This window comes from Ctenocephalides felis, unplaced genomic scaffold (genome assembly GCF_003426905.1).
Source record: "Ctenocephalides felis isolate EL2017-DRISC unplaced genomic scaffold, ASM342690v1 CF-g0.4_SCAFFOLD_01604, whole genome shotgun sequence".
Classification (NCBI taxonomy): Eukaryota; Metazoa; Arthropoda; class Insecta; order Siphonaptera; family Pulicidae; genus Ctenocephalides; species Ctenocephalides felis.
This window is the reverse complement of record NW_020537758.1, coordinates 33,350,543-33,363,373: the sequence shown is the minus strand read 5'-3', so window position 1 is coordinate 33,363,373 and position 12,831 is coordinate 33,350,543.

Here is a 12,831-nt window from a genome sequence, read left to right as displayed (position 1 = left end):
TTTAAAGCACAGGTCAAAAATGGATGATTTGTTTTATAAGAATCTTTGAAGTTTTCATAAAGATGTTTTGCACATCAATTTTTAAACACGGAATCAAGTTATACATTTTGCCAAAACTGACTAATAATTAATCCAACTAAACTTTGTTTTGAAATATAAAAAAATATATTTATTTAACTGTTTTAGGTCTTAAAGTAGCGTCAACATCTTTCAATTGCTGATCCTTAGATGATGAGATTTCACAGTCATCATTTTCGATTTGTAATTGATACTTCAAAATAAGTTTAAAATGAGTTAAAATTAAAATTTGATTTAAAATTTGTGCTATGACCAGCATAAAACTTTTTTTATTTGAAGAATGACAACTGGGAATTATTATATTTAATAATCATATTAAAGAGCGAGAATTACAAGATCCAAGTTGTTTAAAGCCCAAGTCAACAATGGTCGATTTGTTTCATAGGAAATTTCTGTAGCTTTGCACAATTATTGTTTTAATTGTTTTGTCAATTTTGACTTCTCATAAAATATAAAATTTCATAAATATTTTACTTTTTTGGATCTCAAAGTAGCGTTAACATCTTCCAAGGACTGATTTCCTACCAAAATCCTCAGATGATAAAATGACGATGTATTTTTCAATAAATACTAATTAATTTTCAATAAGTTGTTGAAAAAATGCATTGAAATGAATGAACCTTAAAGATGACTGAACTAGAACGAAAACTAAAACTTCATATAGCTGTTTAAAGCACAGATCAGATCAACAATGAATAATTTGTTTTATAAGAAACTTTAGTGTCTTCGTAAAAATATTTTATAATTTATTATAATATAATTGATTTTTAAAAATAAAATTATGTTAAACATTTTGCTGGAACTGGCTAATAATTAGTCCAACCAACCGACTTGTTTCGAAATGGAAAAAAACATATTTATTTCAATGATCAAGAGATGAGATTTATAGTCATCATTTTCAATTTGTCGACGATGCCTGTTGTAACTGATACTTGAAAATAAGTTGAAAAATAGAAAGACGTTGAATTTAAAATTTGTATTCTGACTAGCATAAAACTTTTTTTATTTGAAGAACTGAGAAATATTATATTTGATGGTTTAAGAAAAGTTTGCAGGATACCAGTTGTTTAAATCTCAAGCCAACAATGGTCGATTTGTTTCAAAAGAAATTTTTGGGTTTACACAATTGTTCTATAAACATAGTTTACATCAAAAATTAATCTAATCAAGCGACTTAAAAAAAAATACGAGAAAATCGTAACTATTTTACTTCTTAGGGTCTTGAAAGTAGTGTCAACATTTTTTAGTTCAGATTTTTTTTATTATCTCTTTTATTTACAACTGTCCAGTAAAGGACAATCAATAAATTTGATGAATTTACAATAGTCGGCCGAAGAGGGACATTGTATACTACAATGGCATGTTGGAAAAAACAACTCAGTAGTTGTTTTTCCATTCGATATAAAATTAGCAATATTTTATTGATAATTATATAATTTTAACTATTTAGTTATTTAGTAATTTCTTAAAAATAATGATTAAGTTATTTCCATTTTTATCAGGAGAGTTGATGGCTTAAATTCAGTGGCGCTTTTCTTTTCAATCTTCTTGGATATTTCTCTGTTATTAACTCAGATGATCAAATAACAATGTAATTTTTTAAAAAATATAAATTAATTTTTAATAAGTTGTAAATAAAATACTAATAAATTGAAAAATATTATTTTGGCTTGTATAAAATTTAAAATAAAACTTATAAAAAAACTTATAAAAAAAGTCGAAACTCCTAATAATAACTGTTTAAAGCACATGTCAGCAAAGGATGATGTTTTTATAATAAAAACTTCAGTGGTTTTATACATTTGTTTTGCACATCGATTTTTATTATTTTTCAAGTTAGCTATAATTTTTATAGAACTAGTTAATAATTAGTACAATCAAACGAATTGTCTTGAAATAGAAAAAAAACTTTACCATTTTCATTTGCTGATCATCAGATGATGAGATTTCAAAGTCATCATTTTCGATTTGTTGAAATATATTATGTAATTGATACTTGAAAATAAGATCAAAATAAGAGTACGTTGAATTTAACATTAGTATTTAGACTGGCATAAAACTTAAAATGAAATTTAAAAGAACCGAGAAAACTGCAAGATCCGATTTGGTTAATGCACAAGTCAATAAGAATCGATTTGTTTTATAAAAATTTTCTATGTCTTTATTACACAATGGTTTTGTCGATTGTTTTATAAAAATATTGCAAGTCAATAATTTGTCGAGTTATGTGATTTATCTAAAATGCTTATTTTAGCTTGTAAAAAATTTAAAATGAAATTAAAAAAATGACTTATACAGAGAAGTAATGGATTTGATGGTTTCAACGAAAGCTTCAGGACTCAAGTTGTTTAATGCACAAATAAAAATACAACTTTTTAGTTTTTTAAATTGTGTCAACATCATCTAATTTCTGATTCCTTAATGAGATGATATAATTTGAAGTTATTATAATTTTCGATTTTCCAACTTCTGTAATATTTTAATGAGTACTTAATGAGCATTTTGGCTTAAATTGATTTTAGCATGAAATCATATTTAGATTTTTTTTCCTGAACGAACATTTATCTTAAATTGATTTTAACACGAAATCATGTTTTGAAATATTTTTTTTTATTAAATATTGTACCTTGCACTGCTATAATACAAAGTAATGTGCACAAATTATGCATTAATTTTTCTTCAAAAACATTGCAATTATATTTTGACTCAATCAAAAATATAAAAATTTTAATTAATTATGAATCATAAATGCATTGGAATACATATAGTAATATGGATAGCAATTGGATACGACATTGAAATTTTTTTTAATAAATTCATGTTAAAAAATGTCTCATATGTAAGAAAAATTATTTAAAAATTACAAATCAACGGGTAAATCTTTAGAAGATTCATTCAAGTTGTAATTTTTATTCAAAATTTTATAATTTATCAGATGCAAATTGATAATGATTCACATTTAAATTTGTTTCGGATATATATGTATATATTTATTTACATACACACACACACACACATATATATATATATATATATATATATATATATGTGTGTGTGTGTGTGTATAAATGTACGAAAATACGAAATGGATTTTCATACACACACAAATTATCGAAGCCCGATGATGTAACAAATCTAGTTCTTAAACGTGGATGTTAAAATTATTTTTTTTAATTTTTGTTCGAAAAGAAAACACAAATGTATATCAGGGAAACAAAATGATGTTCAATACTTCATAATTATATGTAATATAATTTATTAATTTTAATTGATTTGTGAATTTTATGTTGTATATATATAATGGAAATAGGAATGGTCATTAAAAATGAAGTTTGATTCTAAGATTTGATATTGAGCAGATATAAATATATTATTCTATGCTAGTTTCGACAACTAATATTTAAAAAGAAAATGTTTTACAATGGCTTTTGTGAATTCTGTGATAAATCTATGTAAAGATAAATATGCGATCGCAAATTAGAGAAATTGAAGATTGAGTGATGTATTAAGAAAATAAGTTGAATTACGTATATAATGAACTAGTTGGAAAATTTTATTGTACACTAATGCATTTTTCTTGAAAAACTTCAAATAAATTTTTATTTGAATTGCTAAATATTAATAAAATCTGTGCATTACGTTTTCTGTAATATAAAAATTATATTTATACGTGGTCTGTTTGAAACATTCCACTTTTTCAATAATTTTATATTTAGGCGTCATCTTTAAAGAAAAAACAAATACATAGAGATTTCGTTAATTTACTAAATTTTATCTAAATTAAAAAAATGTATTGGCTTCAAGTGTTAGTCTTGTCCTTATATTATAGAATGCTCTAAATAATTTAGAAACAAGTGAAAGACGATCAAAAATTTAAAAACTTCTTATACGTACATATTATATACAAAATTTTTATTCTTAAAAAATACTGAGAGATCGTTTTATTGCAATTAGAAATATCATAAATATATTGGAATATTTATATTTTGAGTTATAAAATTTTTCAATAATTTAGATATAATATTGGTGTATTAACTAAAATGTCAAAAGCAGACAATACAGCCCGATAGTGGAAAATATCATTTTTGTCATAAAACAAAGCATTCTTAACAAAACAAACTGTAAAAGTCATCCTAGACAATTTTGGAGATCAGAACTAATTAATTATTGATCAGAACTCAATTATTAAAGTATAATATATTCAATTAAAAAAGCACATACTTGATCAAAAAGAACTATTTTAGACAAAACTGAAGAAATATGTTCGAAAAACAAATAAACATTATCTTTCAGTTTGTAATTTATTGCAATTTAAAAAAATCAACTATAACACAATGAAAAAAAAACTCAGAGAAAAATCAGAGTTCAGTTACATTTTTTAAAAAAATCAGGGATTTTAAGTTTTAGATCAAATTCAGTATAGTTGCTAATATTAATGATATACAAATATCATATTACAAATATAAAAAATTGAAAAACAGGTAAAAATTGAATGAAATTTATTAAAATAGAATTATTATAATAGATTCAAACGGAAAAAAGTGTATATTAAAGTGAGATAAAATGTAGTTGGATGTCAAATGAATTTTTTTTAAACAAAATGCAATTTTAAAAAAATTAACAAAAATACATTATAAAAAGAAAACTCGTAGAAAAATCAGAATTCAGTCACATTTTTTAAAAAATTCAGGGGTATCAATAAGTTTAAGATCAAATCCAGTATTGTTGCTAACATTAATGACATACAAATATCATAATACAAATATAAAAATTTAAAAAACAGGTAAAAATAGCATGAAATTTGATAAAATAGAATAATTATAAAATATTCAAATTTAAAAAAATGTATATTAAAGTGAGATAAAATATAGTTGGATCAAAATATATTTCATATAAGTTCAATTTATTAATTTGATTTATGTTTAGATATAATATCTGATGTTAATAAACATATAAATTCAATATTTTGTGAAAACCAAAATCAAAATTTTTACAGAAATTATGCAATTACATTTCTTAAAAAGCTTTTTACAATATTCTCAAAACCAAAAAAAATTCTTTGATAGTTTATTCTAATTTTTTTTAACTGCAATGAAACTTGAAAATTAAAATTAAACCCGCAACATATTATTCACCTATCAACTACTTTTTATCAACCAGTTAAACAGACTATTTAAAATTATAATTGAAATATGAAGGATAAATTATTAAACTTAAAATTATTTTGTGAAAGTGAAAAAAATGCATAATTTATTAATATTATGAATATTATTATTCACCACACCTAAATATAATTTTATGAAAACAGTTTAATTATAACAAAAGTATTTATATTTCTATATTTATTTATTTTTTATTAAATTAATCAATTTTTACTATGTCAACAGTGAAAATTAAAATTAATAAGTCCATAGCAACAAAAAAATTACTGGTGAATACGATCATGCCAAATTCATACACATAATGGATATAGTAAAGTATGATTTAGTCCAAAATTATTAGCCAAATTCACTATAAATATGGAATTTTATTTCATTTCGAAAATGGTGAAAAATTATACCAATTACCTGCTATTTTTTAAATAGTTTAAAATTATATAACTATGAACAACTATTGAAATGTTGATTGTTTGTAGAAAATTGACAAATAGATATTTAATTGAAAATAGTGATTATTAGTATTAGGTGTATTTGTTACTAAAATTAATTAAATTATAGAAAATAAGTGATACTGGTTGCTATTAAATTTACTAATTCATTAAAAAAGTATTTGTTATAAAATCTGTTAGGAAAAATATTATTCTTATTAGATTTGATTTATGACAATATTAAGAATAAGTTTAAAATAGTATTTTTAACTTGTACAACCTCATGATTTATTATTGTTTAACTACATAATACTTGATATTATTCATTATACACTGCATTCACATTTGTAATAAAATATTAAATACCAATCTAAAAACTGTGTACTAAAAACGCGAAATAAATTTTATAATGTTTTATTTATTACTAATTACAATATTACTTACATCGATCTACAGAAGTTAAATGTGATATAAAGTTATGTATCATAAATAAAAACTTCATATTACCAGTAATAATAAAAACATTTGAAAGAAGTATGAAAATTTCAGCAGCAAAAATTATGCTATTAATACAGAAAAAAATGTGTCTGAATGAATGAAAATCAAATATGAGTTTTCTCAAAAGTTAAATTTTAATTAACACAATTATTTTATAGTTTGATCTAATTTCTATATTGTCCAAATGCACTTGTGCAATGAAAACATAAATGCTTCCAAATGAAATTAAAGACATTTTCGACAATTTTATTTTTAATATTTTTAAATATTATTTATAAATCATTCGAAGAAAATTAAAATAATGAGCCTCGGTGTTCATTACTACTAAAAACTGATTATTTAAATTTTAAAATTTATATCTTTCGAAAATTTGAATTTTTGTGATACCTTTTGAAGACGAGGACTTTAAAAACTATTAGTGATTTCTGTTCGTAATGCAATTCTTGTCATCTTTTTATTTTCATCTAATTTAACGTGCCAATTGGGTTATAAACATATATTTGCCCTGTTTATATTTAACATCATTATTTTTAAATAGAAAAACATTTTAATGAATTGCATTTTCATGGTTATTATTAAAATTGTTTTTTTTAAATAATAAAAAAAATAATTAGTTATATTAGTTTTCTAGCAAAAACCGAACATATTATCAAAATAAAACATTCATTTACGTTGAAAATAAATATTTATTTATTTATTTTTTAAATAAATAGCCCACAGATTTCTTCCGAGAGGACCCAAAAATAAAATTATTTTACATAATGAATAACAATTAAAATATATTCATAATTACAATATATAGTTACTAACATAAAATGCTTAACATAAAATTACATATAATGCAGAATGTAACAATATTATTTATATACAGAATAAGATATTTATTATAAGATATTTAATAATGAGATATTTGAAAAGAAAATAAAAACGTTAACTTGTGCAGATGGAGATCAGAAATGATAATTAAATATATTATAATATAATACTTAAAATTTATTTCTTAAAATGGTTGATATATTTATAAGCCCAAATATTCTTATTAAAATGGTTGAGTACTACATACGAATCTTTGAGTATTGGGTCCTTTATAATATTATGTGTAAAACTAAAATACTGACTTTATAAAATTTTATTTAAATTAATTGTAGTCTCAAGAAATAGGATTGTACTGTAATGTACTGAAAATAAAATATATGAAAAAATAATTTAAAAAATATTTAAAAATTTAAAAGAATTCGTTTATATATATAAGAAGCATATTTTATCCAATCTAACCCTTGAAATTTAGTGTGAAGTATTTCATATGATTCAACAAGCATCGATTTTTAATAAGATCATAAATTATGATTATGTATAATGTCTATGCATCTTAATTATCATGAGATATCATTATTTCAATCCATTTATATGTTTAAAATAAAAATCTTGATATTATATTTAGTGATAAAAGTATTTTGAAATTTAATAACAAAAATTTTATTGTTTCAGAATGAAAAATGGAAAGCAGGATGCTCCCGAAGATTCAGTGCTTTTTAATCGGTAAGTGTTTTAAAATTTTAAGCATGTTAATTATATTTTTATTGTTATTTCAAATGGTCTGTTGTCTTAAAAATGCAGCAGAATATTATTATATAGCCGTTTGCCATCATATTGGCTTAATACAAATCCAGTTCAAAATATTCGGAGGAAAAACAAATAAAATTGTTTATATGAATAAAATGACACAAAGGCCTTTTTTGAAAATTGGACGATTATGGTAATATAAGTAGCGATTGTAGAACATGACTACCGTCATAATTACAATCCTGTCAGATGTTGACCGTCATTGTCAGATATTTCAGTTATCAGTTGAAATGTACATTAAGTAATTCTATTAAAGTCAATGAAGTGTTTGATGTAATTAGGATTATTGGTAAATTTTAGTTCATTTTTGGAATAAATTACATGCTTATACAGCACTACTATTCGAGCCTCACAAATCTCATACAACTATCTTCCTTCTTACCTGACATTAATAAAATAATTTTCTACTCTGGTATAGATAATATACTAGGTAGTTAGTTATAAGAAATTCAACCATTCTGTATACATTGTTAGAACCATTCTAATTCACACACAAATTCACATATAAATTCACATCAGTCACCAAATAAATATTATCTATACTAAATTTATTTAATTTTAAGTAATTTTATCAATTACTTGGATTGCAGTTTATTTGATGCAAAAAAGCATATTGCCTTTTAATTTCTACTCTAACTACATCAAAAAATACCAATGGATACAAAAATTGCATTTACAGCAAAAACCTCTTGTTCTCCTCCAAGTAGAGTTTTACTCAAAATTCATGTCTTCTAAAAAATTGGCACATTACGTGCTTTAGTCCTAATATATCATTTTCCGAACTATGGACAAAATGGTTTTTTGGAATTATATAGTTCATTAATAATTATCATTATATATTTTAATTAAAAGACTATGTGTTACTTACTGCTCAAAATTATCAAAGACTTGTTTTATTACATGTAGTCAAAAAATTAATGCATAAACATCATCAAAAAGCAACTTGAAGTGAACCAATTCAATTTCAATTTTTGCATAAAAAAATCAATTTAATAGCAATCTTCCGATTTAATTAAAAAATAAACACTTGTGTCTAAAATCAATCATAAATACTAATAACCAAAGGCCAAAATTCCTTTAGCTTGATGGAAATCTGCTGCTGAAAGCATCCAGGAGCAGCAACTCTGGTTTAAATTATTATTAATCGAAATCGGGAGATTACGTTATGTAATTGCTGCTGCCGCTCCAATTGGGAGAATATTATTTGGAGGGTCGGTGGGGATGATTGTATAATATATTTCACATATATATATTATATATATATATATATATATATATCAAGGGTTGTTAGCAAGATTTACGCGAGATCTAAATCTCCCTGGATGCTTTACTGCCCGATTGTATGCAATACAATTTCTGTGTGTATTGGCTGCTATTGATGTATTATTAATTGCGTTAAAATTCAGCCTTAATGAGGAGAAAATTTTGGTAAAACATATTTTATTACAAAAAAAATCGTAGACAAATATTCATCAGTTTTGTACAAGGTGGTACGTATTTTCAACAGCTATACTTCAACAACTAGCAGTAATAAAATTTACATTGCAAACACATTGTTTAACTTCTTTTACTTTTATTATTCACTTAGCACATCATGCAGCTTTAAAAGTAATTCCTGTACTTCAAAAAAAAATATTATATTTTCTAATCAATTCCAACCGGACCAACTAGTATAACGATTCTTCTGATATAACTTTAAAATTATTTTGCCATTAAAATGAACATTAAAAAATTCGAAATGCACTTACTCCTTAGAATATATGAACTTCATTTCTTCACTATTTGAGTGTTTCTATAGAAATAACATAATAAATATGATTTGATGTGATATTTTTATTTTGAAAAATTATGTAAATTATATCAATGCGGATTGAAAAATCACGGTATACAGATTTAAACAAATTTGAAAATTTTAATTCATTATTATTAGTAATTATTGGTCAAATAACTTCCATTAAAACGTTTTCTGTTAACGTTATAAAAATAATTTTTTTACTAAAATTCTATTTTTTTTTTAAAAAAATGCACCTCTTTATCATTTTTTATTATAGATAAAGGCTTTATATTTATAATACAATTTTTAGAAAACGAAAATAAAATAACTTATTATTCGATCCTACTAAAAAGTGTAAAAATAAATTATTGTAAAATAATGATAATTGTTCATTGAAGTAAATTAATAGTAAAAAATTTTTACATCAAGCACATTGTTTAAATTCTTTACAAATTGACATTTGTTCATTGAAGGAAATTAGTAGTAAAAAATTTTTACATCAAGCACATTGTTTAACTTCTTTCATTTTTATTATTCACTTCACAACATGCAGCTTTAAAAGTAATTTCCTTAAACTTAAAAAAAAAATATATTATAATTATTATTAATTTCATTTTTCATACTAATTCAATTCTTTTCTTAAATTGGTTTGTTTGCAATTCTTAAATTATATTGGGCATCAGAATGAACATTAAAACATTTCAAATGCCCTGAAATTACTAAACTCTGTCTTTACTATTCGAGTGTATCTTTAGAAAAAACATAAATATGATATTATTATTTGAATTCAAAAAGTACATAAATTATATCAATGCGGATTAAATAAATCATGGATTCACAAATAGATTTAAACAAATTTGAAAATTCTAATTCATATTATTATTAGTAATTATTTGCCAAATAACTTTCATTAAAAAGCTTTTTCAAATTCAAAGCAAAATGTAATTATAACAAAAAAACTTCTCATATTTTTATAACAAAAATTGACTCAGTCTCATTGACCTCGAAGTAAGTAAAAATGCACCCAAACCAAACACCCAAATATTACAAAATTTACTCTAGCACAGTAAATCAATCAAAAATCACATTTTTTTTATAATTAATTATCCACTATTATATTTTATCAAAATGAATTATTAAAAGAATTTTTGAATTCCTTAAAATATATTCTAAATTGATTTATGCGTCAAGAATTCACAAACATAATCTACATCAAATTACAAACACAATCTACTATCAATGATCATATGGAATATCTAATCCTAATCTACCAAAAAATAACGTTCAATAAATATCTAGTGGCCACAGGTGCTTTTTTGCTCAATGCAAATTTCGAATTTAATATAATTTTAATAAAGTTCTAACTATTGTAAATAAAAAATCACCGAAATGGTCTGTTTAAGAAAATTCGGCCGCACATGCTAATCTGTTGCCAACCTCCTCCTATTAAGGCTTTTTAATAATCTAGTTTTGATTATTGTGAAAATACTAATAAAATGGTATATATGAACAAAATGACATGAAGACTGTTCTAAAAAATGGTTACTATACGGACTTGTTTACACATGTATAAAAGCCGCCTCGACGATCACCCAAACTCACTTGCTAACACAGCAAGAATACGAATCTCCAGATTAAAAAAGTAGTTCATTTTAAATTGATCTACTATGATTGATCGCCTTAAACTGTGGTCTATTCAATGTCAATATTAAAATTATTTTGCATTTTTAAACATTTATTTTTATTCTCAAAGTTGTACTTGTAGTATTTTTTAGATAGATGTAAAAAATATTTGAAACAGATGCTTTTTTGATGATAAGTTTTGCGCAGAAATATTGGATTAATAATCAATTAAAGTCTTGTACTGTATTTTAGAAAAAAAACAATTAGTTGGCATCTAGAAAAATTATGTATAAAGTTATAAAAATATTTTAATTTATATAAATTAATTATTACATAAAGTTAATAAAAAATAGAGAAATTTATTCTTATACACTATTATATCAATTTCACGAGCTATATTATCGAATTATTGCAATACTTTTGTTTTCTAAAATTATATACTTTGCATTGATGGAAAAATTTGCTTTTACACATAGATTTTTATTTGGATAAAAAAACTCTACAACTACTAGTCATTTTTAGTAAATATCGGCCTTGCAGCTTCAAATAGAAAAGAAAATATAAGTTATGTTCAAAAGAGTTAAATTGAAAAGTTAACAAAAGTTGAAAATGTTTTAGATATAGTTCTAAATGAATGTAGAGAACTGTGTTAAAAGAACCACAAAAAAAGTTGCAAAAATATAAATTAGTTTATGGAATAATAAACAATTTACATCCAGGTACTATCTACAACTTTATTTATTTGATTTTTAACTTTTATATCTTTAAGCAATTTTTTGCCAAAAGGTCAGATTCGCGGATACATTATAATATTTATTCACTAAAAAAATTGTATTGAAATAATCGAAAAAAATAATTGCCATAAATATAACAAGATTTTATTACGTCAATGAAAAAAATTCATTAGAATGTACCCATAATATTATTTTATAAAATTTTATTTTAACACTATTTGGTTGGATCGAAAAAATGTTTTATGATCTATATTAAGTTTTTATATTTTTATTTTCTAAAAGTGAAAAAATAATTAGGGTTGAAAATATAGTTAAAATATTTAAATATGATTTATTTTTGTGAATGGTGATGTTTATGTAATAATACTAGATCAATGAAAAAATATGTCTTAAATTATTATTATAATATTCTATAAAAATTATTTGATGTAAAATACTTAATAATAGAAATATAATACAAATGTACTTTTCCCAAGTAGAAGAAGTTTTAAACAAGTTTAAGTTTGAACATCATAAACAATTAATTTTTTTTTATTTCGTGTGGGGAAATCAAGCAGGCTAGTCATGATTGTAAAAAAACAACTGGACTTGTCATTTTATATTTTTCATATCAGAATATTTTATAATGAATAAAATTTATATATTTTTAAATGTTGGGAGTTTATAATTTAATATATTTTCATAATGGGCAGGGAGTGTGTGGGGAAATCAAGCAGGCTAGTCATGATTGTAAAAAAACAACTGGACTTGTCATTTTATATTTTTCATATCAGAATATTTTATAATGAATAAAATTTATATATTCTTATATGTTGGGAGTTTATGATTTATTATATTTTCATAATGGGCAGGGAGTGTGTGGGGAAATCAAGCAGGCTAGTCATGATTGTAAAAAAAAAACTGGACTTGTCATT